Consider the following 26,443-nt stretch of genomic DNA (forward strand, 5'->3'; position numbering starts at 1 on the left):
GAAACAAAACCATCAGAGATCTGTGGGGTGATTTTTCCTTCTCATTTTTATCCACTGAGCCCCCAGGCATTAGCCTCCGACCACACCAGTTTGGGACACAGATGTCATTGGTGGTGCTGGGAAGGGGCTCCCCCACAGTGGGAGAGTGAATTTCATGCTGTCCTTGAAAACCTGATGCAGAGCCTTGCGCGAAACCGTGGCCCTCTGCTTCTCCAGGAGAAAAATGAAAGCTTTTAAGATGACGGGAAACTCCTTGGTCATAGCCATAGCGCGGCAACTGGCCAGAAGACACTGGGCTGACGCCGATGCTCAGCCTCCTTCCTGGCACCTTCACTGCTGCTGCTTCATGGCATCCAGTATTTAAAATTGGCTGTTACTCTGCAGTGAGCTTGTTCTCTGAGCCATAGCCACATTAAAATTACTGTTGCCAAGCATAAACACATTTGTAAAGCTGTGCACAAGTCTTCTGCACCCAGATACTGTATGCAAAACCTAAAAAAAAAAGGTGAAAGGCAAAGAGATGCAGTGTAGTTACCACCTGAGAACTGAGATGGAGTTCTCCAGTTCTGTCTCTTCTAAAGGAAGAATCTGGGGTTTATGCCAGTGGGGAGAAGGAGCAGCAGAAGGGATGTGGGGAAGAGCAGGAGGAAGGAAAGCAGAGTGACTCAAGTTTGTGAATTAAATATTTTTTCATTGTGTTGGTTCATACCAGGCCAGGCAAAGCAGTATTTGGCAAGCAGTAATACCATTTCTGGTGAAAGGCTGCCAATGGCAGTACACCAAGGTTGCAGGATTTGGGCCCCAGGTACAGTCTGACCTATTCCCTCTGTTCTTGAAAACACACTGCCGCAGGGATGCACGGTGCCTTTCCAACTCTTCATCAGGCCTGCAAATCTTGGAAAAACTCAGAACTACACCAGTATCTATCAGAAGGCAATGAACCATGGGTTTGTAGGCTCCAGTTGCTCATTGCTGCGTGCCTGGCTCTGCTCTCCAGTTATTTATTTTTCCAACATTTGTATTGACATGGGTGTATTTTTGCGATTTTAGTTGTTTGGCCTTGCAGTACTATTTTTTCCCTGCTTTTATCCTTGGTTCTGTGCATGTAGCCAGCATTGCATGACCGTTTTGATAAAATACCAGAAAAGCCATGAAATTACCTGTGCATTCAGGACACGCTTTGTTCCAAACAAACCTTACATAATTCTTTAGAAGTACAGATGAGCAATTTATTGTACTTATTATACAAGTTCTGTATGGACAGAACTCCTCTCAGCTGTAGGTACAAATAACCGTAAGAATTTTGAAGAACATAAACCAAAGATCAATGTTTTGCTGGAATTGGAGCCCACCAGGAAACAGAAAAAAACCCAACAAAACACACCCCGACACTGAAGTGTGCCAAATAACCTTCCCTTTCAACTTTTTGCAAGAAAATGCACTCTTAACCTCAGGAACTGCATGCAAAAAGCAGCTGCTCAAAGCTTCAAAATGCTCAATGAAAAATGACAATTGGATTAATACATAGCAATGTTAAACAATGAAGTTTTTCATATGCAAGCCAAAAGGGCTTGAGCTGCTGCAAGCTTGCCATATTGGTTTGAAAAATGATAGCAAGTGGCAGAACCTATTTTAAAATCAACCTTTGAAGTGACTCTTAATAAAAATACATTTTTAATGTTAATTAAGAAGATGAAATGGCTCAGACTATTCATTCTCTGGCTCCAAAGGCTTGTTCAGAGAGCTGCAGTTATTCACATAATTAAAATATAGGTTATATTCTGTTATGTGTGTCCTTCCTCGTATATGTATTTAAAAATCTAAAATACCTGCTCACTGTCTGAGTGTCCATATCAAATAAATCACTTGTCCCTCATTTATTTTCAGGTAAGCAGGTGAACCATGTCGTAGGCTGAGATTTGGACAAGAAGGGAGGCAGCAGCCAAGGCAGCAAATCTCAGTGTCCCTGGGGAATCCTGAGCCCATGCCATGCACTGCTAAAGCTGCCCATGGGCAGCGTCCATGCCGAGCTACACAGAACACCCATTGTGTTTGCCCTCCATGTGGAGTATAACCCTTTAAATGAGATTACAGCCAAGCATACCAAGGGACATATCTATTTTCAGACTATTTTCATTCCCCTTTCAGAAATACTTCATTTGTTCATATGAACATCAGGCTTTCCCCAGTTTTATCAAACATGCTGCACTCCTGTTGCACTTCTAGTGGAACATGGAGAGCACTGTGAGGGAGGTAAATAATAACTCTTCTGCAGAGCAGGTTTTCATGGCCTTTGACATTGAACACCTTGTTTTCTGTAGCTCACAAGCTAAAAATTTGGGAGAAGGCTTCAGGAAATGCAGCATCTGAAAGAAGCTAATCCAGCCGCACCCGAGTTGGGAAAATTTAATCACTTGTAAACTTTATTGCAGAGATGTTATTTTGCTCATTTATTGCATACTAGTGATACTGGCCTTGAATCTTTACCCAGTTGTGTATGTCCTGCATCAATATTTTTCCTCCGAAAACAAGCAATCGGAAATCCTCACTTAGACTCCCATCTTAGCTCTGCGTTAGGTATATTCACCCTTGAACTAGAGCTGGAAGTGTTCAAAAGCAGAGATCCCTGAGCAGCCAGGTACAGTGAGCAAGGGGAGTAAAAAAACACAAGAAATCAACTCTGATCTTGAATGCAGCTTACCTGTGCAGGGCTAGATAACCATCACTGATGGGAAACAGGGAGTAGCACCAGACTGACCAAATTCTGCATGGCTGCCAGGCTTTGTGTGACAATTACTTCATCTTAGAACTAGAATCCAACTTAGTGAAGAGCTGGCTCCTACAGGAGAGCTGAGTGAGACTCTTACAGCTTATAGCCTGGTAAGCAGATGTGCAAAATGAGCATAAACTCCAGCTGTAAAATTTTATATCTCTCTATGGAAATCAGCACACATATGGTTGAATGTTATTAATAGCCAGTTTTTCCAAGCTGTAAGTTTTATCCCTGGGTTTTACATTTTCAGGACTATGCTCTGATTCTGGAGCCCTTCTTTAAGTCCTTCTCAGTGAGGCTGGTTGTGAAGGGCTCGTGCAGCTTCATGTTTATATCCTCAGAGCATAAACACAGTGTTTCCTCTTCTCAAGGAAATTACCTTTTATGATTTATCATACACAGATGAAAACAGCAATTCAGTGCAACAGCAGTGACACATCAAAAACCCCAGAACTGAACAAAGCAATTCTCTGTCAGACCAAACAACTCTTTACAAGAAAACCTTAGAAGAGCCCCATGTTGCTGGAAGTAGCATCAAAGATGATATTGGGAAAGTATATGCTGTGAGCTGGGTATTAGATGATATTCCTTCTACACTGTAAATATTAGAAGCAACACAGCTTATGAGAGGGGAAAGACGACCAGGGAAGGGACATGCTACCAAAAAGATGATGGTCTCTTTGTCCCACCTCAGCTGGGGGGGGTGGTCCTGCCACCCACTCTGCCCCAAGCAGTGTCCCCAAAACCTGCTCTGCATCAGAGACCAGCATAGGATGACCAATTTTGTGTGCAGGATTCAGGTGTTTTGCTGCTTAAAGCAACATCTCAGCATCCAAACTCCTCCCTAACTCCCTGCTTAAGCTCCCAGGTGAAAAACAGCAAGATTCTCAGCATTCAGGAATCACAAAGCATGCTCCTCCTGAACGGCCAAGCAGCTTCACCAGCACCATGGATAGGCCCAAGGGATGCTTAGCCTGGAAATATGACCATTTACAAATCAAAGCTGATACACAAATGAATGCATCAATTAATATTGAAATGCAATCTTAAAGTATTATTCCTAGTAAGGTCCTCTCACCCTTGTGCCTATTGTGTTGAGAAGTTGTTAAGAAGTTGTGAAAAGTGCATTTATTTTGCTGTGTTTTAACAGAAAGTACTGAAAGTGTCACATGGTAATTTGGAGGGAGGTCACTTGCAGTCTTAGAACAGAGTGTGTATGTTGAAGTTTAAAGGCAAACCTATTTTTATCCCAGAGGCCACTGCTACACTACAGGTTAACAAAACAGTTACACACTGTGCTAGATTTGTATTTATTTTTTAAGTCTCCTAAAAGCTGCCTGCGGTGCTGAGCCCTTGGCAGCTGAGCCCTCGCCACAACTGCTGCAGGGACACATGTCATCCAGGAGCAGCTTTTCTCGAGGAGGGCTCCAAGCTTGATCCCAGCTGAGCATAAGCCCTCCTGGCTTACCCTTAATGCCTCTCATGACCTGCTTTAATGGATAAACCTTGCTGGGTGATGTCTCACCCTGCTTTTTCCACCTGCTGCCAGCCCAGCCCTTCACAGCAGCAGTCCCATGGCTCCATCTTTGCTTTACTGGACAGCCCAGGAGCCCCCTTCAGCACTCCTCTCCCCATTTATCCCCCAAGCAGAGTCTGATACTAGTTAGAGTGGTTTGGGTTTTGGTTGCATTTTGGAGAAATAGCCTCTCGTTACAAGCAGAAAAACACTCTCATTGGGCCTTTAAGCAAGCAACTGCTGTGCAGCATGGATGACAAACACAGACACAGGTTAAAATTTAAGTGTACTGTTTAAACATTAAGGCTTCCTTGATTTAATTTTTAAAGTTCCACCAGCACATAAGCGCCTGCAAAGCCTATGCTGAGGTCCTCAATTTTTTGTGTTCCTATTTAACATTTATTTCACTGTGCCTAATGTTTTGCTTATTTGAGCATCTTCCTAATTTTTGCACCCTTCCTGGGCCATGAGTTTTTTCTTTGTGTGAACTGGTTACTCTCAAGCTTAAATTATTCCTAGGTATATTCTAAATTTATAAAAGCAATGAAAAAAAATTAATGGTGTGGAAACTACCTCCTTTAGAGACTATTTCTTAGTAAGATGCTTTAGTCTTTGTGCACATCTTGCACAGTGTGATCCCTGTGTGGAACAGATGCTGCTGAATTTGGTAAGCAGGGAACATTAGATATTTCAGGTTTTGAGAAAAGCCATCTCCACAGCCCTGATGCAAAAGGTCTTTCTGTGTATGCTTTGGGATCTGGCCACAAAACAGCAGTGCCAGTTCCTAAAGCAGGGGTCAAGGTTGCCACACCACTACCAGAAAGCAGCAAGATCCCTCACCCTAAGGCACCGAGTTACATTTTTAACCGCAAGCACTAATCCAGATTTTTCTAGGGAATGCAAAGCGTCAGGGATAGTGCACAGGATGCGTACTCCTCTGGAAGCTGTCCGCTGCAGGCGAGGGGCAATTCATCCAGACACACTGCTTAAGTTTTACAGACTGATCCAGAGTGTCAGCAACGTGCTGCACAGTTAACACTGCAGGCTCTGAAAGATGTTCCCAGCATGGATTAAAGACTGCTGCTCTCTGTGGCTGTTCCTGTGTCACCTCCTCAGTTCCCCAAGCAGTCCCTTGCTCCTTCATCATGCTGGGAGAGTCAGAATCATGGAATATCACGGAGGGACTCAAGGATCATCTGGTTCAATCTTTCTTGGCAAAGCATGACCTAGACTAGGTGGCCCAGCACCCTGTCCAGCCAAATCTTAGGAGTGCCCAATGCCGGGGAGTCCATCACTTCCCTGGGGAGATTATTCCAATGGCTGGTTGGTCTTGGGGTGGGGAGCGGAGAATAAAAAAATGCCTACTCCAGCATCTCTAATGCTGTCTCATGTTCTCATCCAAAAGCTCTTTTACCGTAATGCTCCAGGGAACCCACACTGCTGACCCTGAAAATACACAACTGCAAATTAATATTGCCTAACCGTTATAATACCAGCTTCTGCCCTGGTGAGTGCTTCTTTGTATTAAAAATCCCTCCCCCCCCCCCATTTATTCTGGAGGGAAACACAACAGGTAGTGGATCTTTAGGGGTTAAATCTTTCAGCGCTGAGACATGCTGTTCATCTGACTCCAGGCTCTCATATGCCAGTCCCCAAAGTAACCCATCTTCAGAATAGAAGATTCATTTGTTTCTCAAATTACACTGTTTTGGGTGCAAACCCACGTGACATCTTGAGGGGAAAGAGGATGGCCAGCTCCTGGGGAAGGTTTCTCTCCTTCCCTTTTTCCTTTCAACACCTTTCTTTTTTCTCCTTTTCTCTCCCCCAAAGGTAGCTTTTCATCACAGCTGATGCACACCATCAGTTACCTACCCTGCAAACAGAGCTCAGTGCATGCAAGCCCATCTCAGCAGCCTCTGCACACACCCCCCAGCTCCCCAGTCCCCATAGTGGTTTTAGTGGTGTTGGCCACTGAGCTCTTCCCAAAACTGCACGTACGCGGAGCAGAGCAAATGGGTCAGAAGCTGTGAGCAGAGTAGCTACATCACATGACCTACAATAATTAGCGCCACTGAATTTAATACTGAGGAGTAACCTGGCTAATTAGCACAGGCACAGCCCCATGCTGGCACAGCCCTACTCCACCATGGACCTGAAATAATATCTTTGTATGAGGGCAAGTTGTTCCTTGCACTCAGTGCTCCAGTGTTCTTGTTCACCTGAGATTCTCACACAGTCGCATCAGTCTGACAGCTTATTTTGTATTTCCACGTACCAGCTTCTTCAAGACTCAAAATTTCTAGAAACCTTAAATAGCTTCCAGTGCAAACCAAGAACTGGCTTTAGACCAGCAATCAAAGTCAACACAAACCCCCATGAGACCACAGAGGACAGATTCCGCTGCCTTAGTTCTACATTCCCGTTATCTGCATCTGTGCGATTCCCACAAAAGCCCACGTAACTCAGTTTTATTGGAATAACAGCCACACAACGTATTTGGATTCACGCCAGGCATATATCCAACTGACAGCAAGCGCCAACCGGAGATATGCTCTTATGGTAACATCTAGTTCACAGAAAATAAAAAAAATGAATATTTTGGTATAATCAAACCCAAAATATATATGTTCCAGGCTCTCCTATGCATGTCTAGTGAGGGAGAAGCAGCTGCAACCTGAGATTGCTCTGATCAAGCATGCAGCTTGTGTGTCACTGACCACATCTGTGTCACTGCTAAGTGTAAATGAAAATATTTTAAAATAGCAGTGAATGAGATTAAGAAAGTTCCATTAAGGAGGTGAGCTGGCCGCAGCATTTGCTCAGTTTACAGTGAATAAACAGGTTGAACTACACACCAGGTCTCAGCATCCCCATGCCAATGGGGCTCCACCAGAGCGAGGTCTCCAGCAAAACCAGATTTCAGGATCTGATGAGAATTACTTACACGCATGCACCAGGGATCCAAGTTCTCCCGTGCTGCTCAGCTTCAAAGGCTGGCAGGGCAAAAACAGAGATTAAAAAACAAGTTCCGTCTCATTGTACTATGCCCTGCAGCTCAGGAAGGAAACTTGTGCTTACAACAACAGACCCGCTGTCATACCCGTGCAAACAAAGATGTTTTGCAAGATCCATTTCGGAAGCTGTAGATCAGCCGCTGATTGACTTCGTGCCCTTCTTTTTTTTTTTTGCTTGGTTGTTTTGCTTCCAAGTAGAGACAAGGAATAACTCACCACCACTCCCAGCATATGAATACTGTCAGATATGATACTCAAATTTAATCATTTTATGGCATTTCCTATTTTTTAAATGAATATTTTCAGTGTAAAATACCCGATTGTAAAATATCTGATTTCTCAGTTAGAACAAGCAGACTTTTTGAACTAACTAGTATTTTAGAGGGGTTTATTTTCTCTGCTTGGATCTGTTACAACCAGGTAAAAGTCTTTTCCAGAATGTATTTTCTGCTACTGCATATCCTTCATGGGATATTGCAAGTGTAAAATTGTAAATTTAAAGCACAGTTTTTATTACTCTCAGGAACACAACTGACAAAATACTCCAAAACATTGCAATATCCACAGGGCCGTGGTTGCTGGTTCCTGACTTCAGGTCTGGGTTTCCCAGCAGAGCCAGCAGAAATCACAAGAAATGCTCCAGAGGGGATGCATAGCAGAGGCTGAGGCTCAATTCATCCATTATATCTTTTTTTGCCCTTTTTTTTTGTGTGTGTTTGTTTTCCTATAACAGCAGCAAGTACTGGGGCTCTTTCAAAGGAGATTGGGCTTTCCACTGTGCAGCACAAATTGTTTAATTATTCATTGACTCTCTTATCAATCCTGATTGAATTAGCTGATAGCTGGAGCTCGAAGGGAAGAAGTAGAGACACAATACAGATTGTTAGAAGCGCTGTGAAGAACAGGGACTGCAGCTCAATTCAGCAGTGAGCTTTGAAACAGAGTGAGATACCAAAGAGACAGGCCCAAGAGAAGGTACTTTGGTATTCTCTACAAGCACATACCAAAAGAGACACCCTCATCAATGAAAAGTGGTAATTATTACTTAAAGAAAAGGCATGTAGCATAGCCAAGAAAGTGAAAATGTTTCTGTGAAAAAAAATAAGTGGGAACCATTTTCTGGTTACCCCAAGGTCCAGCACTGCTTTGATAGGTCACGCTAGAACGTGGTTTGCATCCTCATCTGCAATTGCAATACAAGAGCTCACTTTTGCAGGACTCATTTCTGCCTAGAGCAAGCAGCACTTCTGTACCGATCTGCCACACATAATTTAGTGCAATTAAGCATGATTGACAATTTCTTTTCAGGAAAGACTGTAAAAAGGCAGGGTAGGAGAATAGATAACTTTTCTCACCTAGCAAAGCTGGCTTCCCTGGGGCAGAGCAGCTTGTTAGCAGAGCCAGGCGAGATCATGAAGCAGAAGTTAGCTGCCAAAAGACATCCCAACCCCTTGTCACACACACACACAGATCTTCATAATCAGAAATGCAAGTGTTCCTATATATAGGGCAGGACAAACACAGAAATCCAGAGTTTTCCATACATTTTAAAGGAGATTCACTTCCAACTCCAGCCCCATACTCAGACCCTCAAATCAGCAGGTGATGGCAAGACTGATCTCTGTTCAACCCAGTATGCGATATCAAATCACTGAAAGATTTTCACATTGACCTGCCAAAATGGGATCAGCACACCAGTAAGCTCGGCAAAGCTGATAAATGCAACCAAATTCTGATTCACTATGGGCTGGGTACATCTGGAACAACTTGCAAGGGTCTTTGTCTTCTAATACTTTAATTACAGTTATCCTTCATTTAAATTTGCCATATTATTGTGCCACCATTCCAATGCTTTCCAATACAGCTATTTTATAACCAACAAAACAGTAGCTCCAAAATTAGTAATCTGTTAGGAGAGAAGAGCTATAGCAAAAGTCTGTTTCCATGATCATCCTCTCTAATCAATCTCAGAAATAGCATGATATTCTGAATTCATTTTGAACCTCAGTGCAAAGTCAATGGCAGTATTAGGATGACATCAGAATAATCCTTGCTTGAATAAATTTGCATTTGCATTCAGTCCTCCTGCATTCCCTTCCTCTCAGCTACCATGATACGAGCCACCAGGAACTGAGAGGCATTCAAAGAGCCCAGATTCACCCACCTGAGGGGAACACAGTGCTGAGCATTGCTGCTCCCCAGGCCAGGTTTTGCAGATGCCACCCCTAGGAAACCTTCCCTCTGCACAATGGAAAAGAGCTTTACCTCCTGAGACTAAGGTCTTTAGGGCTGAGCAGGTCAGTGCAAGAATAAAAGGCATATCAAACTGGGATTTTCTCAGCTTTATTTTTGTATGCAAACAACTTCCTCTGCACACACAGACAATCTAGTATCTTAAGTCAGAACGTAAGGGTTTACCTATAATCTTTATAAGACCTTAGTGTCCTTTACCAAAATAGAGCAAGAATTACCTTCTCACTTGTTCATGTGTTATTAGGAAATTTAGGTTCCATTTCCTCTTAAGCTATTTTAACATTCAAACAAAATCTCCAGAATAGCTGGTAGGACTAACATATACTTCTAGAGCCACAAAACTACCCAGAAAGAAAGCATCCACTCTGAGGTGTCATAGCCCAGTGTCAGACCTTTTCAGCATGCTGAAAAACCTGCTGTGTGCAGCCACAGCAGATGGGAATTCAAGAACTACTTGTGTCAGGCAGACAATCATGGACTGATTATAACAGCCCTGTAAGTACTGAACAGTGTCTCTGCGGAGGACAGAATTTACACCAAAGCCAGTGCAAAAGAAACTGTCTGCCACTGTATTTGTGTGCCCTGCTGCTGGAAAACACAGTTCCCATGGGACTTGAAGTCTAATGTACCAGGCACTGGAGACACCATTTGCTTCCCTTCAGCAATACTTTTAGAAGAGAGCAGTGCTTTGCTTGACAAGTATTAACCATTACAGACTATCTCATGGTACTGCTTGTAGAACTTTCCTTATTTACTTATAAAAAATTAAAAACACCACCACAAAACCAATGCAGTTTGGATTCTTTGCCTTCCTGCTTGGTATTTATTGTGCTCCAGGGTCATTACACAGATTGAGCACACCAGTGCAGGACACTTCTGGGAGGCAGAAACAGCAACAAGGGGTGAACCCCAAGCAGAAGGGGCACCGTGCAGGAGCAGCAGACTCACTGCTGGCACCAGGAGCCCTCCTTTCTGCAATGTACAAAGAGGCTCTCATTTTTTTCCCCACCAGAGCCCAGGAGGTGCCTGTGGGCCAGAGCTGGTTAAGAGGGTCTGGATGGAGTTCCAAATGCAGACGCAGTGGCTGAGCATCCCTGTGCTTCAATTCCCACCTTATCCTCTCAAACCTAACAGTATTTCCCAGCTTTGCAGCACCACAAGGCTGCCATGGTCCAAACCGCTGCCAAAAATGAGCACAGCACTAAGAAAAAGGAGACAGATACACACATACTGAGCTTATTTACCCTTTGCACCTACCCATCTTATAGTAAAACAGCAAGTACCTCCATTAGTATTTTTCACCTGACTACAAGCAGCAACTGAGTCCCTTTAACAAACACGTAACAGGAGAACAGCAGCTAAAAACCACAAACCACTCCCCTCTTCTTTCACGCTTTCAGAATGGCTTGATGGAAAAGTAGTAAGATCACAAAATCCTTAACTGATTTTATTTTAGGGCTAGCACAATGTCAGCAGGATTAAATCCTCCCGGCCACAGCTCGTGAAGGCGTGAAAAAATGAGTTATTAACTCCTGGTCTCAATGTAACTTCTGTTCCTTCTCCAGACACGCTCGTGCTTTCAACAAGCGTGGCTGAATGCAAATTGGTACGCTCATAGTAAAGCACACAGGGAAATTGTGCATGAGAACTACTGTTATTTTAATGCACACTTTGTGCCCAATTTCTTTCCCAGCATGTAGAAAGGTAGCTGTAAGAGGTAGCACACAACTGTTACCAGATATTTTTTTTCCCCTCTGTTTGTAAGGAAAAAAGATAAAAAAGCACTGCTCCTTTTTCCAGACTGAGCTCCAGAGACTGGGATGTGCCCATTCAATAGAAGGGTCAAAGAAAATGCTTTCCCTTATGGACCAGCTGCATTAACAGAGTCTATACAAAAAAAAGTTGCTATACAGAAAGTTTCTATGTCTGGCAGATTTTATATATCTAACATGACAGAAAGTTTTCTTCAACACAGAAGACTGCTTGGGGTTCTGCGCAATGCTTGCAGGAAAATAATTGAGTATAGAGGGAAAACATCATTAAAATCTCCTTAGGGTTCAGGCAGAGAAATACAGAAATAGCAAGGCATCCTGTAAAAAGAAATTGGAAATGCTGGAAGATAAAAGGTGGTAAACACAGAGCCCATCATTAGAAGATGCATCATGGGCAACTATCTGACGAGGCAAAATCATTTTGAGAAACCAATTATATTCCCAGCTCTCGGGGCGGGGGGGGGGGGAGAAAACAAAAAGCCAGAAAAAAAACCACACACTTTTGTTACCTCTTTTGGCAATGGTACCACCCACAAAAAGCCATCCTGAGAAGAGTGCATAAAGCCTTGTGTCTTTGTCAAGAATACTGGCGATAAAGATACCCAGAACATGGAAAGCACGTACAAGCACAGTCATTGTTGTGCCCTGCAAAAGCAACAGGGAGAACCGAGGACAATGCCTATGTTAGATGCTAAAGGTGTTACACAACAGCATGGCAAAAGCAACTGCATTCTAAATTTTAAACTCTAAAGCATCTCTGCAATGCCTGATTGTGCTTTTATGGGGCTTGTATAAACACCATCCACCCCCGTTCTATGTGCCCTGGCAAACCAGCTTCCTGAAGCCAGCCCTGACAGAGACATTGCACATGTTTCTTAATTTGTTCTAATAACCATTTCACTTCACAAGCACTTTTTCTTCTTTAACTAAAGGAAAAAAGAAAGCATCAGAATACAACAGTGGCAGTAAAAAAAAAACCTCTCAGCAAAATCCCCCTGCCACCAGTTTATGCTTTTCAGTCCAAATTTGTTTCATTTCCTAAAAGATTTCTCCAATACCTTTCATACACAATTATGAAAGCTTTTTTTCTTCAGGCAAACAGATCACTTCATCAGCATCATAAGAGTTTAAGTCAATAGTACTCATGTGACTGATAGTTAGTTACTAAATCCTCTAAAAGACTTAAAGTTCAGGCATCAAATGCTATGTGATTAAGTAAATATAAGAAATTGATTGCTCTTTTGTCTCACTCTATTGATTATAGAGTGGTTTTATGGCTTTTCTGTAGTCTGGCACTGCGTCTTTAGAGAAATGGCACAAAAGGTTTGCTAAGTAGTTCTGCTATTAAAATACTTCAAAAAACAGTTCATGCTGCTACCGCAGACTACTAAAAGAAATGCTGCAATAAATAAATTGAGATAACTTACAAGAGATAACTGTAAGTGCACCAGCACAGGAGCTCCATAGCTGGGCAATGGCATGAAGGTGGAAGCATGTGATGGAAGCAACAGCAATGCCGACTGGGAGAGGATGCTGAGCACCTCAATAAAGCGTCAGGGCTGGGGACCACGCAGGGCCAAGCACAAGCACTCTATAACCTTTCCCATTTGCAGTGGGGACAGGAAGGGCTTGTGCTGGGTAAGAGTTCAGCAAGCAGCTATACCCAACACATCAACTGATACCCTCTTTGAATCTCCCCTTACTGATGCTCAAGACACAACATGCACCCCAATTTCCTTCATAAGGCTTTGTCAGATTAAGGGTTCATATACACGGTTTAAAAGACTGCAAATATCAGGAAAGCTGAGCAGCAGGCTGGTACGCAGAGGAGCAGGTGTTCTGAAAAGTGAGGACATCAGAGGCAAGCTATGTTCCACTTACGCCTTTTGGCTGGTTATGACAGAATAATAAATACTATGTGGGGACAAATCCAACAGCAAAATAATCCCCAGGAGATACACAGGCGAAGTAAGAGATGTAAAGAACTTCACTAGGGTATAGTCAGAAGCAGCTCTGGTCCCCATCTGAGTGCAATTCCTTTTTATAGCTATTTCTTATCTTATATTGACAAATTTATTGTGAGAGCATGGAAAAAGAAAAAAAAAACAAACCATTGCTATGTGTTTGTGTCTTGCACATACACACAAATCAAAAATCCCCAAAGAAATACTTTTCTATTGCACAGATTTATTTTTTTTTTAGGTTCTTCATTGGGAAGAGTGGTTCAAGGACACTCAAAGTCTTATTTACAAGCAAGCCCAGAGTTACACAGCTCATTCCAAAATTCTACCCAGGTTCAGAGCAGCTCAGAAGTGACATTTGGATCCAGTCTGCAGTTGAGTGGGGACCATCTGTGCTTCATCAGCACTTGGGGGTTCACGCACAGTGGGTAGGAAACTGGCACAAAAAGAAGCTGCGAGAAGCCACCTTCAAAAACGTCCTGCCTGCTCACTCTGCACCAGCTTCAGTGGTAGGGTGGCGAGTGTCAACAGATGAACATAGCCTGTGGACCCAACAGGCTGGATGGAGAGTACAGGCAGCGCTTAACTCAGAGGTTCCAGTCTCAGAGGTGGTCAGAGTCCTAGCACTTGTGGTACATTTGTAACCCTTTAGATATTAACTGTTGACCAAGTCTGAGACTATGACTAGGTCCAGCTGCACCCAGGCTCCACCAGGAGCTTAGAAAGCAAGAGATTCTATTCTGAACCTCAAGAACCTTATTCCCCAGATTTCTTCCATTAGACATGAGCCGTTGTCCAAGCCAGAAACTAAGACTGGGTGCAGTCACACCTAGGCTTCTTCAGGAGTTTAGAAAGCAAGGGGGTCCATTTTTGAACCTTGTGACTCAGTGGGAGTGTCTCCCTTACCCCTTTGCGTCTTCAATTTATACACAAATCATTTTAGCTTGATTCTACCTCCATTTTCCTTTTATACATTCCATTAGACACAAACCACTGACCAAGTCTGAGACTTAAGCTAGACCTAAGCTGCACCTAGGCTCCTTCAGGTATTTAGAAAGAAAAGGGGTCTATTCTGAACCTTGTGACTCAACAGGAAGGTCTCCCTTTACCTTTTATGCCTTCAGTCTCTGCATCAATCATTTTTAGCTTGATTTCACCTTAATTTTCCTTTGTATGCTTCATCCATATAGTAAGTAATAGAGCGAGCCTTGCCATCCAATTCTGCCAAGTCATGCTTTTATAAATTTATATTAAAGCTACTCTTGCTGATACCTTGGATGGTCATTCTTTGAGGGACTCTAAACCACTCATTTCATGATGAAGATTTTAGGGGAAAGACAGCTCAGGCACCTTAACTACATCCACACTAAGGCAGAAGCCACTGACTCATCAACTGCTACAGAGCCACAGTGCCTGCAAGTCAAACTGACATACATCTGCCATGTAAGACCAGCTTGCAGATGCAATCCCATTGCAGTTTGCATTGCCAAGGCAAAGACCTTTAGAGCACACTGGTGTTAACACCACACATCACTAGGTCTTTTATCTCACTCAAGTTCCTCATTTCCAAGCCGTGTCAGCCCACCCAAGCCAGGGGAAGGCTCGTCCTGCTCAGTCAGTGGATTGCTGTCTCACAAGCGAGAGCTGTAGGACTGGGCACTCAAAGGGGATGCAGAACAGCTCAGAAAGGGAAACAGATGCACAAGCCTGCAGCAGTGGTCACCCTACCCTTTTGCACACAGGAAAGGCATTGGAATCTACACAGTGTAACCAAGTTCCAGCTCTTCGAGGAACTACAGTCATGAGTGCCAGTAATGTATTGGTGGGTTTGGCCCATGAATTCTCTCCATTTCTTACTTTTCCTGGCAAGTTGCTGGGAAGCTGGGCCATTTCTCCTGTGCAGCATCCAAAGTGGCAGTATGAGCTCCACCAGATTGTTCTACTCCAGGACTTCTTCAGGCTGTGTTGAGCCCAAGGCAAGGCATCCACATCAATCAGATGCCACATAAGTTTATCATGTTCTTGAAACAAATAACCAGAAGAAATGTGCTGTACCAGACCTGGGCAGGGGAGCCAGCAGCCGACATGTAAAATTGTCTACTTTTTCCTCGATTTCCCTTTGGCAGCTATTTGTTATTTCTTGTCTTCAAATATAAGCTTTGGGGAAAAGATTGCTTCCATTCTCCCTCTGCAAGCTCTAGCCCTGTGGGATCTGCTCACTGGGACTCTTATGCACAGCAGTAATAGGAGCAATACATTACACTAATATCAGTCTTATTTGTTCAAAGCGTTAAATCATCATAAGACAGCACAAGAGATGCATGCTGTGCCCTTCAGTGCAGAAAGGAGTGAAAGACTCAGCCTGCGGAAGGCTGTTGGAGCACCTCGGCTCTCCTAGCTGTGCCCAAGAGTTCAGTAGGAAGAAACAGTGCCCCACAGCTGCCTCATTCCTGACACCATCAGGAACATACTCAACATGAGCACACCACATATGCTACATTTGTCCCCATGTCTGGAGCAATGACCAATATGGTTCAAAGCAGACCCACATCTGCAGGAACATCTGCAGTACAGGTGTAGAATTGTGGTCCCTGTGGCAAGTGACCTGGGAGGTCCTGGTGGACGCAAGCTCAGTAAGAGTGAACAGTGCGCTGTTGCAGCAAAGAAAGCCAACAGGGTGCTGGGTTACATCAACAAGGGCATCAACAGCAGACAAAGATGTCTTCATCCCACTCTGTTCAGCTCTTGTCAGGCCACACCTGAATACTGTGTTCAGTTTTGGTCCCCACTATAAAAAGAAGATGTGAACAGTCTGGAGAGGGTTCAAAAAAGGGCCACAAAGGTGGTACGAGAGCTGCGAAGCCGAGCGAGGAAAGGCTGAGAGAACTGGGTTTGTTCAGCCTGGAGAAAAGGCAGCTCAGGGGAGGCCTTATCACCATGTTCCAGTATTTAAAAGTGGCTACAAAGAAGATGGAAACTCCCTTTTCACAAGGAGCCACATGAAAAAGACAAGGTGTCACGGGCACAAGTTACTCCTGCGGAGATTCCAGTTAAACACAAAAGTTCTCTTGGTGAAAAACGTTCCAACCAGCCATTGGAATAATCTCCCCAGGGAAGTGGTGGACTCCCCAACTTTAGACATTTAAGATCTGATCAGACAGGGTGCTGGGCCACCTAGGCCATACTTTGCCTAGAAAGGTTGGCCCAGAGGATCCTTGAGATCACTTCCAACCTGATATTCTATGATTCTATGAGATGATGTGATCTGGTCTGAGCTACGTATCTTATCTTTGCAAAGGATGGAGAAGAGGCACCACAGAACTCATAGTAGCTCTGAGATGCAGCTAAGCATCAGCCTCCAGTTCAGATGCTCCATGGCAAAGCCACTCCACCCATGCTGCCTTCCCCATGAACAGGAGATTCCTTTATTTTGGCCCCACTTCTGTCTAACATCTGGAGCCAGACCCTGTCTGGCAACATGCAGCAGCTCCCACTCTGATTCTCACCACTGCCATTGCATGAAAATGTGAAAAGCACTTTAGGAGGGGAAGATGAAGGCAGCAGTCATGCTTTCCACCTCTGCTCCAGTCACACAACTTGTTAAAACAAATCTTCCATTCCCTAGTGCTCACCAGGGCTATGGGACATGCCCTGAGCCCAGGACAGAAGTGCCCAGTGAAGTCAGCTCTGTGTATAGAAAGCCCCAGCTCACCATGCAGTGCAGCTGCACCAGTGGCTGCAGCTCATCCTGCCGCAGTCTCCAGTATCCGTGCTGCCTGGAGGGAGGAGAGGTGCACCATCACTGGCTTTTGGAGACAGATGGAGGGGAGGGCAAGCCAGGAGATAAAAAAAAAAAAAAAAAGGGAAAAAAAAAAGAACATTTTTGCTCCTGGAGCAAACACCACAAAACCTAACTTTGTCCGTGACCAGGACTGCATCATGTTACTAAAGTGAGAACAATAGATGACAACTGGCTCCAGAGAAATTGATTTTTTTATATATTTTCTTTTTTTACATTTGGACACAGAGAAATGGTTTTATTGCCCTGTAAGCCTAATGCGATGGTATAAAGTGCTTTCCAAGACTGCTTAAAAATTCCATTTTTTTAAATCAAGGAATAACAACTCATTAAGTTGTATTAAAGCACTTAGAAGCTGTGATTTTTGTTCCTTGGATAATTGAACAGTTTCTGTCCATTGTGCTGCTTTCCTCGGTGACGGTTTAATTTCTGCCTTCCTCTAACAGAGGGATGACAGCTGGCTCGGTACATCCCTCCAGCTGATGCACGCAGCTACTGCAGCTTCCTGGCCCCTGCTTTGGGACTCCATGCTGCAAGAAGGATGCTTTCTCTTTAAAAGCAATTACATTTCTAGTCCTTCAAACAATATTCATGTTAAGCAATCAATAGAGTTGAAAAACAATAGCCATTGACTTTTTCCTTCTACCCACTATGCAAACCCCTACTCCCATTGCAGATCTGAGGTCAACTCTGCAGCCAAGCAAGGGAGAAGCCAGCACAGAGGAGGAGAAGGATGACAACAACTGTCTCTTCCTCCCAACAGCAGCAGCATGGGGTTCACGACACTCCTTTTAGCAAGCTCAGGCTTATTTTAACAACTTGTTGGTTCCTTTGGTTTATTGGTTGGTGTGGGTTTGTTGTGGGTTGTTTTTTTTTTTTTTTTGTTTGCTTGTTTAGTTTGTAGGGGTTTTGCTGCATGACAGATTCATGGAACAGGTTCTACTTTCAGCAGCTAAGCCCCATCCCCATCCAATATAGGGGCTAGGGCACATCCCTGCGGTAGCTGTAAAGGCTGCCTCTGAACTTGCAGGGATGCATCTATTCCTCCACATCAGCTCCCAGTAGACTACATGGAAATATTTTTTCTTCCTGAACCCAAATTTCTTCCACAATTTACCAACTGAAGGAAGCAACTATACTGTTAAAGTATGAACTTTTTCTTATCCTTCCCCCCCCCATTTCAAGACACTGCTCAGCTTTTAAGTGAATAGTCTCTCTAAACGTTAAAATATTGATACCGTTTTTCAATATAACTGAAACTTAGTCCAGTAACAATAGTTATTTTAATTGAAAACACAACCACAGACTCTATACACGGAACTACTGTTAACTGTGTAACAACTCTTTACCAAGAGAAGCTGTAGCTGCCCCATCCCTGGCAGTGTTACAGGCCAGGGTGGATGTGGCTTTGAGCAACCTGCTCTAGAAGGTGCCCCTGCCCATGGAAGCAGGGTTAGAACTGGATGAGCTTTAAGGTCTCTTCCAACTAAAACCATTCTAAGATTCTATGAACTGCATGACAAACATGTTAAAAAAATTGTTGCTAGAAAGGTGATATTTCCTTTCACTCATCTCACTGCCTCCTCTCGGGCAGTGGAAATGAACACCACTTACAAGGATAAGTCACTCTTCACGAGCAGTAAAAAAAGATATTGGATGGCTATGCCGGAGGTATTTACAGACCAAAGAAATGAGTGCGAAGCCAGCCTGCTACCTCCCCCAGCTCAGGGGTGAAAGAAGACAATACTGAGCTTCTCATCAGGGTATTGCTCGATAGGCCCAAGGCAGGCACCTGGGAAGCAGAATGCCAGAACACATCAGTCCCAGCACAACCCACCGAAAGCCTTTTGATACACTCTGCTGAGAGCCCTGGTGCTCAGAAACATCTCTTTGAAGTGTTATTTACTTTAAAGCATTATTTATACCACCAGCCTCTGCTAGAACACCGACTTCAAGAAAATCGGCATTTGGCACACCCAGGCAACAGTATGTATTTTGATCATGTAATTTTCTATCCCAAAATGTACCTGAATCCTGTAAGAGATTTACCTTCGTTGCTCCCTTAGCCACAATCTATTTCTCTTGTTTCCAAAAAGCAGCCATCCCTTTCCACAGCTCATTCTGTACATCTTTCAATAAAGCTCCTTCACAGCACACCCACAGAGACAGGGCATGCAGTACAGTAGTGTGGATATTTGAACATTAGTAATCCAACAACATGAATTTACCCAAATACCTTTTCTTGTCAAATGTTCTAAATGTTACACTAAAACAGTGCTGGCCGTCCATTTAACAATCCTACATAGGCTTTGTTCATTAGTTTTTACCCCTATGGAAAAGTTACACAGTTTATTTTTCTGTATCTCCTCCCACATCACATCCCAGACCTCAGCAAGATTAGTTTGGGTCTCATGGCACCACCCAATATAATTAACACACTTAATTGCTTACTGCCCTTGATTTCAAGTGTTTCCTTGGAAACAGCTCCTTAACCAACAGAGACATTCTCCAGAGGAAATACAGGATTTCAACCTGAATGTATAAAAGCCAGTGGCCCTACAATTCTAGGTAACACATCACTTGAAAGTTATATCCATCTTTATACAGGGCATGAAGTTAATTCCTGGAAATTAACATCAACAAGGAACACTGCAAAAGCCACCCTTAATGTTTCAAAATATTTAATTAGAATATGCCTCTAAATTTGTCAGCCAGGATGGTAGTTTTTAAGCTTTCTGGTCATTCAGAAGTGTCCAGCATTACTTCTCTTGACAAGCAGTTTCAAGACAGGATTAACAAAACAGGGAAGGAGGATGCAGAATAAGGTGCTGCTCATGCTTAGCAGGACCTGCTGCTGGTGAGCCCACTCAATGGCTTTAGGCAGAAATGTTCCAGATAGAAAGCATATGCGTTTTTACATGAGCTTCAGTGAAACATTCTGTCTAGCAACAGGAATTAATTGTAGAAGATTGGAATTGGAGCTAGAGGAAGGTTTACAGTTGGCATCTTTAAGGATGGATTTTGAACTGATCTCAGGTAGCAGAAGCAGACTGACAACATTTGAGGGAAATCAGGGGACGATTAAGAGATATGTATCATATAGGAAGCAATACCACCGAGTTCTACTGTATTCCTGAAATGAGAACACATCCTCTGTACTCTCAGCTTATAAACTCATGCCGTGAGAGTTTGTTAGAAAGGTTTCTGTTAAAAGTTCCAAAGTCAAACAGCTTGACGAGGCAGTGAGGAGGAATGTTATTTCATAGTGACTGTAAACAATTAGACAAGTACTCTCAAGAAGGATGCTGAACCTCCCCATCACCATATTACTTCAATCCCTTTATCTGTTATACAGAGTAATCTTCCATGCTGCTGAACATGAATCAAGTCTGGTTCTGGTTTAGAGCAGGTGCTGTGAGCAGGAGATGGGACTCCAACCTTCTGAGGTCCCTTCCCACCAGTCTTCCGCAAGTGTGACATGGAAGTACAGGCAGGTCAAGCAATAGCTTCTATTTTAAATAAATGCACTCAGCCTTCACCTGTAGTTAAATATATATTCATGGCCAGCCTGTAACAACATTAAATAAGTGACAGACCATTTGGCCAGAGAAAGAGCAGAGCTGGAGAAGCACCACACTGCAATTGCCCTGACAATTGCCCACAGTGCCACAGGGACTCCCCACACATCCTCTCTGCAAGGGATTGAAAGGGCTGCCCAGGGTATAGTCCAGAGTGTTTCCTAGTATCAAATTAAATCATTGATCTTTTTCAAAAATATGAGCAATTAATTACAGTTAATGCCCTCTTGCTCATTAAAGCAAGCCCTTGGCATACAGATGGAGGGATGAAACTAAGTGACATACATGTGGCAGGATCATCGGTAGCCAGTGGATGGGGACAGGCTGCTGAGGGAGAGCAGAGCCTGCACTTTTCCCCATCAGGTGTGCAAGAAGATGAAGAAAACAAAGAGCCCTTGATCTATTTTCAGTCTCCAGTAAGTCCATCAATCAGTGTCTGATGTACACACAGCCAAGTGCTGGAGCAAAACACACATTAAAACCTGGGAGCAAAACCTCAGCCTGCTGGATTGCAAATGCTTGTTGCAGCAGCAGCACGGGGCACAATACAGACAAGACATGCTCAGAATATCAGGGCTCCAGCCTGACTGGCAGCTGGTGTAGCAAGCACAGATTATCTTCAGAAGAAAAATGACGTATCTCTGTCCACACCACAGCTGGAACAGACATGGGAGATGCCCCTGGGCTGCTCCCACACGTATGTCCATGGGAGGGCTGAACCCAGTGGTTCTGAAGATCCCCCCAAACCACACACATTGCTGTAGATACAATACACTCCCATGATAGTGTGTGTTGCCTCTCTAAAGCCCAACTGAGTGGCAGTGACAGTGTGTAAATGAATTCAGTTTATCTCTGTGTGCAGCTAGAGATATCACAGCAGACGTTGAGTAAGAGGGAAGGTCTGCAGGAGGGTGGTAGTAGACAGAATAATAGTGGTTCCTGATGGGGATGGGATTTGTACTTCTATTCCCCCTCTGTAGGGGAGAGGGAATAAACATTTCTTCTGATTTACTATTCTCAGAAAAAAAAAAACAAACAAACCCATAAAACATTTCCCAAGAGTAAATATTAATTTCAGGTCAAATAAGGAGCCTGTAAATATCTGTGCAGCCAAACTAAGATACCAGCATGGAGTGCATGCACAAGTCTTTTCTTACCAACTAATACCCATCTTCTCACTAAAACACAAATACCTGCTGAGCTGTTCTGAGCTGTGGAAGTACACACAAGACGCTGGTTCTGAAATGGTTTACCTGAACTTTGAAAGTGTATCAATAGCAAATTAATGCTGTGTGCCTTTGCCCTCTGCAGTGATGAGTGTTTGGTAAATGGGTTTTCTTCCATTTGAGTTAAAACAAGGGCAGACAAATTTGAGGTTACAGGGAGGTGATGTGCCCTCAGCATCAGCCCTGGTACCAAGCCAGGCTCTTTTACCAGGCCGAGTGTGCAGTAGTACAGAGGCACAGAGACCAGCCTTGATTTTCAGCAGTCTGTAGAAGAAAAGAGGCAGCGCGTTGAAAGCCAGCACAGATGCAGCTGCTAGCACCAGTAAGGCACTACAGTATCCACAGACCAGGACCACTGCCATTCCCAAGGGGAAGGGTAACAGCCTGAAGGTGAGAGCTTTCCACGAAAGCAGCCAATTACGGTGCAATCGAAATTCAGAGCAGCAGCAGGGAGGGAAGCAGCACCTCCCTACTCCACACTACTGAAAAACCTATTGAAAGCAGAGATATATCCTAACCCATCTGCACCAGCCACCACGATGTTGATGCAGCAAGCCCTATGATGTCCTATAGACGTCCACCTGAGTTAGAAATGGCAATTTCCTCATGAGCAGGCATATCTTTCACTAAGTTTTTCAAGTTAGCTTGTGGAGTAGCTCTGATCTATAGGGCTGGGATCCAGCCATGCATAGAAAATTCCCCAGCCCACAAACCTCTCCTGGGCACAGCCTGTGTCATGCTGTACCATGCTGGTCTGCCTGCCCCATGCACTGCTGCTGAACCAGGGCACATTCCATCATGGTCCAGCTTCAACATATTGCTTAAATCCCTTTTAAAAAAAACATGCATATATAAGGTACCGCTGCAAGCTGTAGGATTGAATTGTGCATTTCAGAAATAAAGGCAATCAAAAATATATGGCAGTTGCTGATTCCCTAGAGCTGTCTCAATTGGCGAGCAATTCATGGGGAAATACTTGGATCAGACAAGTCAAGCCGTGGAACAATGAAAGCTTTGCAGAGTGTCTTCCCTTGTGAGCAGGAGTGTCTAAGGAACTCAAAACTAAATTGGGGTTATGAAAAATAATCTTTACATCAATTGTCCCCTCGTATCACAAAGACACTGCTGACATGCCACTGAGTAGAGCTTCAGTCGCACCAAGAGCGGGCAAGTCCAGCTGACCTGCAGAGCTGTACAGTCACCAGGAGATAAAGTTATCCCCTCATGAATAAATAAAGAAAATTATATGTTTAAAATTATCTTAAAATTACCGATGTGCTTCTTTAACCCCTTCCCCTAGTTTAAAAGCAACTAAAACCATATCTCACATGAATCATGTCATATTTTAAGTTAAAATGTTATGATTTTTTATTTAATGCTTTAATATTTTAGTAATATCATATGGATCTAATGTTCACAGATCACAAAACATATAAAACCACTTTTTCTTGCTGAGAGGCACAAAAACTTCCTTTGATCTAGAGTGTTGACTTGGTGTTTCTATGACAGCAGTTTAAATGATGTTAAAGCCAAGTACTTCTCACCTTAGGACCTCAAGTACATATAAATACTATTTGCACATTATAACACTTCTTCACAAGCTCAAGATGTACATGTGTGTGGCGAACAGAGTGGGAAAGAAAAGCAAAGTCACAGATTTAGGTTTGCATTAGTGATTCAGTGAAGTTAAAGAGGTTCCTGCAAGCCCCAATTTCCATACTTCAGTTACTGTAGAGTGCTTTTTCCTTGCTACTTAGAAATGGCATTTAAACCCAAAGGGTGCAAGACGGGACCACCAGTGCTGGCAAAACTCCCTTCTCGCCTGCAGATGCAGAGTTACACTGACCATTGAAAACACACCCCAGAGCAAATTGCAGAGAGGCAGCTCCTACAGGCAGCAACTGAGCCCTCAGCAGCCATGCATAGCTCCCAGAGGGGGTGGGCAGCTTTGTGGCCCAGGGGCATCAGCATTCACCACCCCATTTGCCCAGGGGCCACCAGCATGGAGCTAAGGGACAGCAACCATGGGGCCTCCAGCAGGATTTACGCTTTTCACTGCTGATTCACCTTTTGCCATAACCATCTCTCAGCAGTTACTCTTCTGCTACATCTTTTCTGCCATCCAACACTCTGCTGCCAGCTCCAGCACTTCCCAATGGTCCTGCCTGCTCCAGCAAACCCCTCTGCACCACTGAGAAACCAGGAGGTTTTGCTGTACCTGGGCAGTTTCTCAGGCATGGCAGAGGGCTCCCAACCAGGCAGCTCCAACTCCAGTTCCCTCTTGCAGAGCCATCCGGGACCAGGCACTGGAAAGCTGGTCTGAGGCAAGAGAAAACACTGGAAAGTACAAAGACCCTCTCTTCACCCCACTACCCTCACTCAAAAAATAAATGAATTTAAGACATACAAACATATATATATATAAATATAAATAAAACATACCTTCATTTCACCTTATTTTTCCAGAAGCAGGATCTCCTCTCCAGCATCCCCTAGGACAAGCAGCAAACTCAGATCTACTTCAGCACTCTATTGTATGTATAAGCCACCAGCAACAATTGCAAGTCCCTTCCTTGCTTCCCCTTTCCAGGGGTCTCTTCCAGCCAGGGCAGGTGGATGCAATTGAGGGGGCACCTTCACCTGCTGACCTGGAGGTGGGAAGGCCTGATCACTGGCACCTGGCTCCATTTACTTCAATCACACAGATCAAAGGAAGAGACTGCTAAATTGTATTAAAATAAAAAAAAAATAAAAAAAAAAATCACCACATTTAAAAAGTTAATAACTGTCATTTACAAGAAATGTTACCAGATGCTACACTGTCAAGGTAGACCACAGTTTCGTTATCTTATGCCACGATCTAAGGCATCTGGGGACACTTAAAGTGTTAAGTAAAACACTAAGTGAATATCATCAAATTCTGTCAGACTCTACAGTCTGATATTTTGTACCAAAGGGATAATACAAGCTTTAAAAAAAAATTGGTTACCATCAGCAGATAACATCCCTTAAACAGAATGAACTCCTTCTCCAAATTTTGTTTCATTCTTGGTCTACTACAAACATCTAAGAAAAGGTAGCAACATATCCTTTAAAACATTGGCCTGATTTGCATGGTATTAATTACATTCTGGGGGACATCATCCATCCCAGCCTTCAAGCTGGACGTATCACATTCAGGGACCAGTAGTCATACCCAGGGATCCCTCTTGTGTTTGTGTACTGCATGCTTGAGGTTTGCATGGAAATTAAACATGGAGGAGTGCAAAGTAGTACAGGAAAATAAGGAATCCTTGTCACACAAAGGTACAACTGGAACCTGGTGTCGAAATGAACTTAAATCATGTTACTATAAGTTTTTGGTAAAAAGCCACACCAACAGAAGTAGCATTTTAAGGAAAAAACCCTCTGAAGTTATCTGACACCAGGGTCATTGGAAAGTGCCATCTGTTAACAGCTGTGAAGTAGATCTGATTATAATTACTGATACCCCCAGTAAAATATGCTGCTGCAACATGGGGTATTACCTTTGGGCAAGTATAGCATCTGTGTCTGAGGGGTCCAGCTGTCACAAGGCTGCTGTGATAAATGACTTGCCCTGGGTGGCTGAACACCCCTGAATGGGGACAGAGCCCTGTGCTAGGAAGATGCTGTGGAGTGGTGTCCACATGGGTACCTGCTACCAGTGCTGCTTCCTATGGGCCACGCAGTGTGTGCAAAGGCAATTCCTGCTGGCAGTGTTGCCAGCCAAGACTCCTTGAAAAATATGTCTGCATTTTCAATCAAGGCTTTTGGCCAGAAACCTGAGTCTCACTCTGCTGTTTCCATCCCAATTAAAAGAAAAAAAAAACAACAAAAAAACAACATGCACCGCTTTTGTGCAGCCTTGTGTCATTAAAAGCACAAAGTCCTCTTTCCTGGAATGCAGTAGCAACAGCAAGTAGTCATCCAGCTCCTTATTTTCAGCAAACACTTTGCTGAAGAAACTTCATCTCGAGCGGCACTGGCCATTTTCTCTGCTCATTTGCCCCAAACCTGTGCAATCTAGATCCAGTCCCTAGCACAAGAGCTGACCAGTACCTGGCAAGTTTGGACAGGCCATAGTGATGCCAGCACCTAGCATTTGTATAGTTAAAAATTATCAACTCTTTTGACCCAAAGAAATACAATTTTCTCCACTGTCATTCTTACATTAGCATTCCTGGATTTCAGCTTATTCAACCAAAGGTTTTCCGGTTTAAGGAAATCAGTTTAATTTAAGATAATTTTATAGTGCTTATTTAAAGTCCCCTTTCAGAAACAATTTTATTTAAAATGTAATTGAAGTCTTCATGTTTAAATGCTAATAAAGCTTTAATTAAAATATCATTTGTAACTTTTTCCTTACAGTTCCTGCCCCTGAAGGAGCAGCACTGCTGTGCACATTGAGGAGTCTTCAAAGGCCATGTTTTAAGAAAGAAATGTCTTAAATGCCTTTGCTGACCAACAGCCAGTACCCCAGATGAGAAAACCACTGCTGAAATGCACTTCATCATAAAGCAACTTTTAAAG

At 43.6% G+C, this 26,443-nt stretch overlaps 1 long non-coding RNA gene across 2 annotated transcripts; it reads right to left on the reverse strand.

The window, feature by feature from the left end:
* Window positions 1-32: 32 nt before the first annotated feature.
* On the reverse strand, window positions 33-24,477 carry LOC136010272 (uncharacterized). Of its 2 annotated transcripts, XR_010610815.1 has the most exons (4): window positions 24,335-24,477; window positions 24,111-24,211; window positions 2,702-5,735; window positions 33-492 (listed from the first exon to the last, which is right to left on the reverse strand). It is a non-coding gene; the product is annotated as an uncharacterized LOC136010272 (long non-coding RNA). The 2 variants fall into 2 exon arrangements; XR_010610814.1 differs by lacking the exon at window positions 33-492 and having other exon boundaries at window positions 2,402-5,735.
* Between the last annotated feature and the right edge of the window lie 1,966 nt (window positions 24,478-26,443).

The sequence above is a fragment of the Lathamus discolor genome, chromosome 3 (genome assembly GCF_037157495.1).
Source record: "Lathamus discolor isolate bLatDis1 chromosome 3, bLatDis1.hap1, whole genome shotgun sequence".
Taxonomy (NCBI): domain Eukaryota; kingdom Metazoa; phylum Chordata; class Aves; order Psittaciformes; family Psittacidae; genus Lathamus; species Lathamus discolor.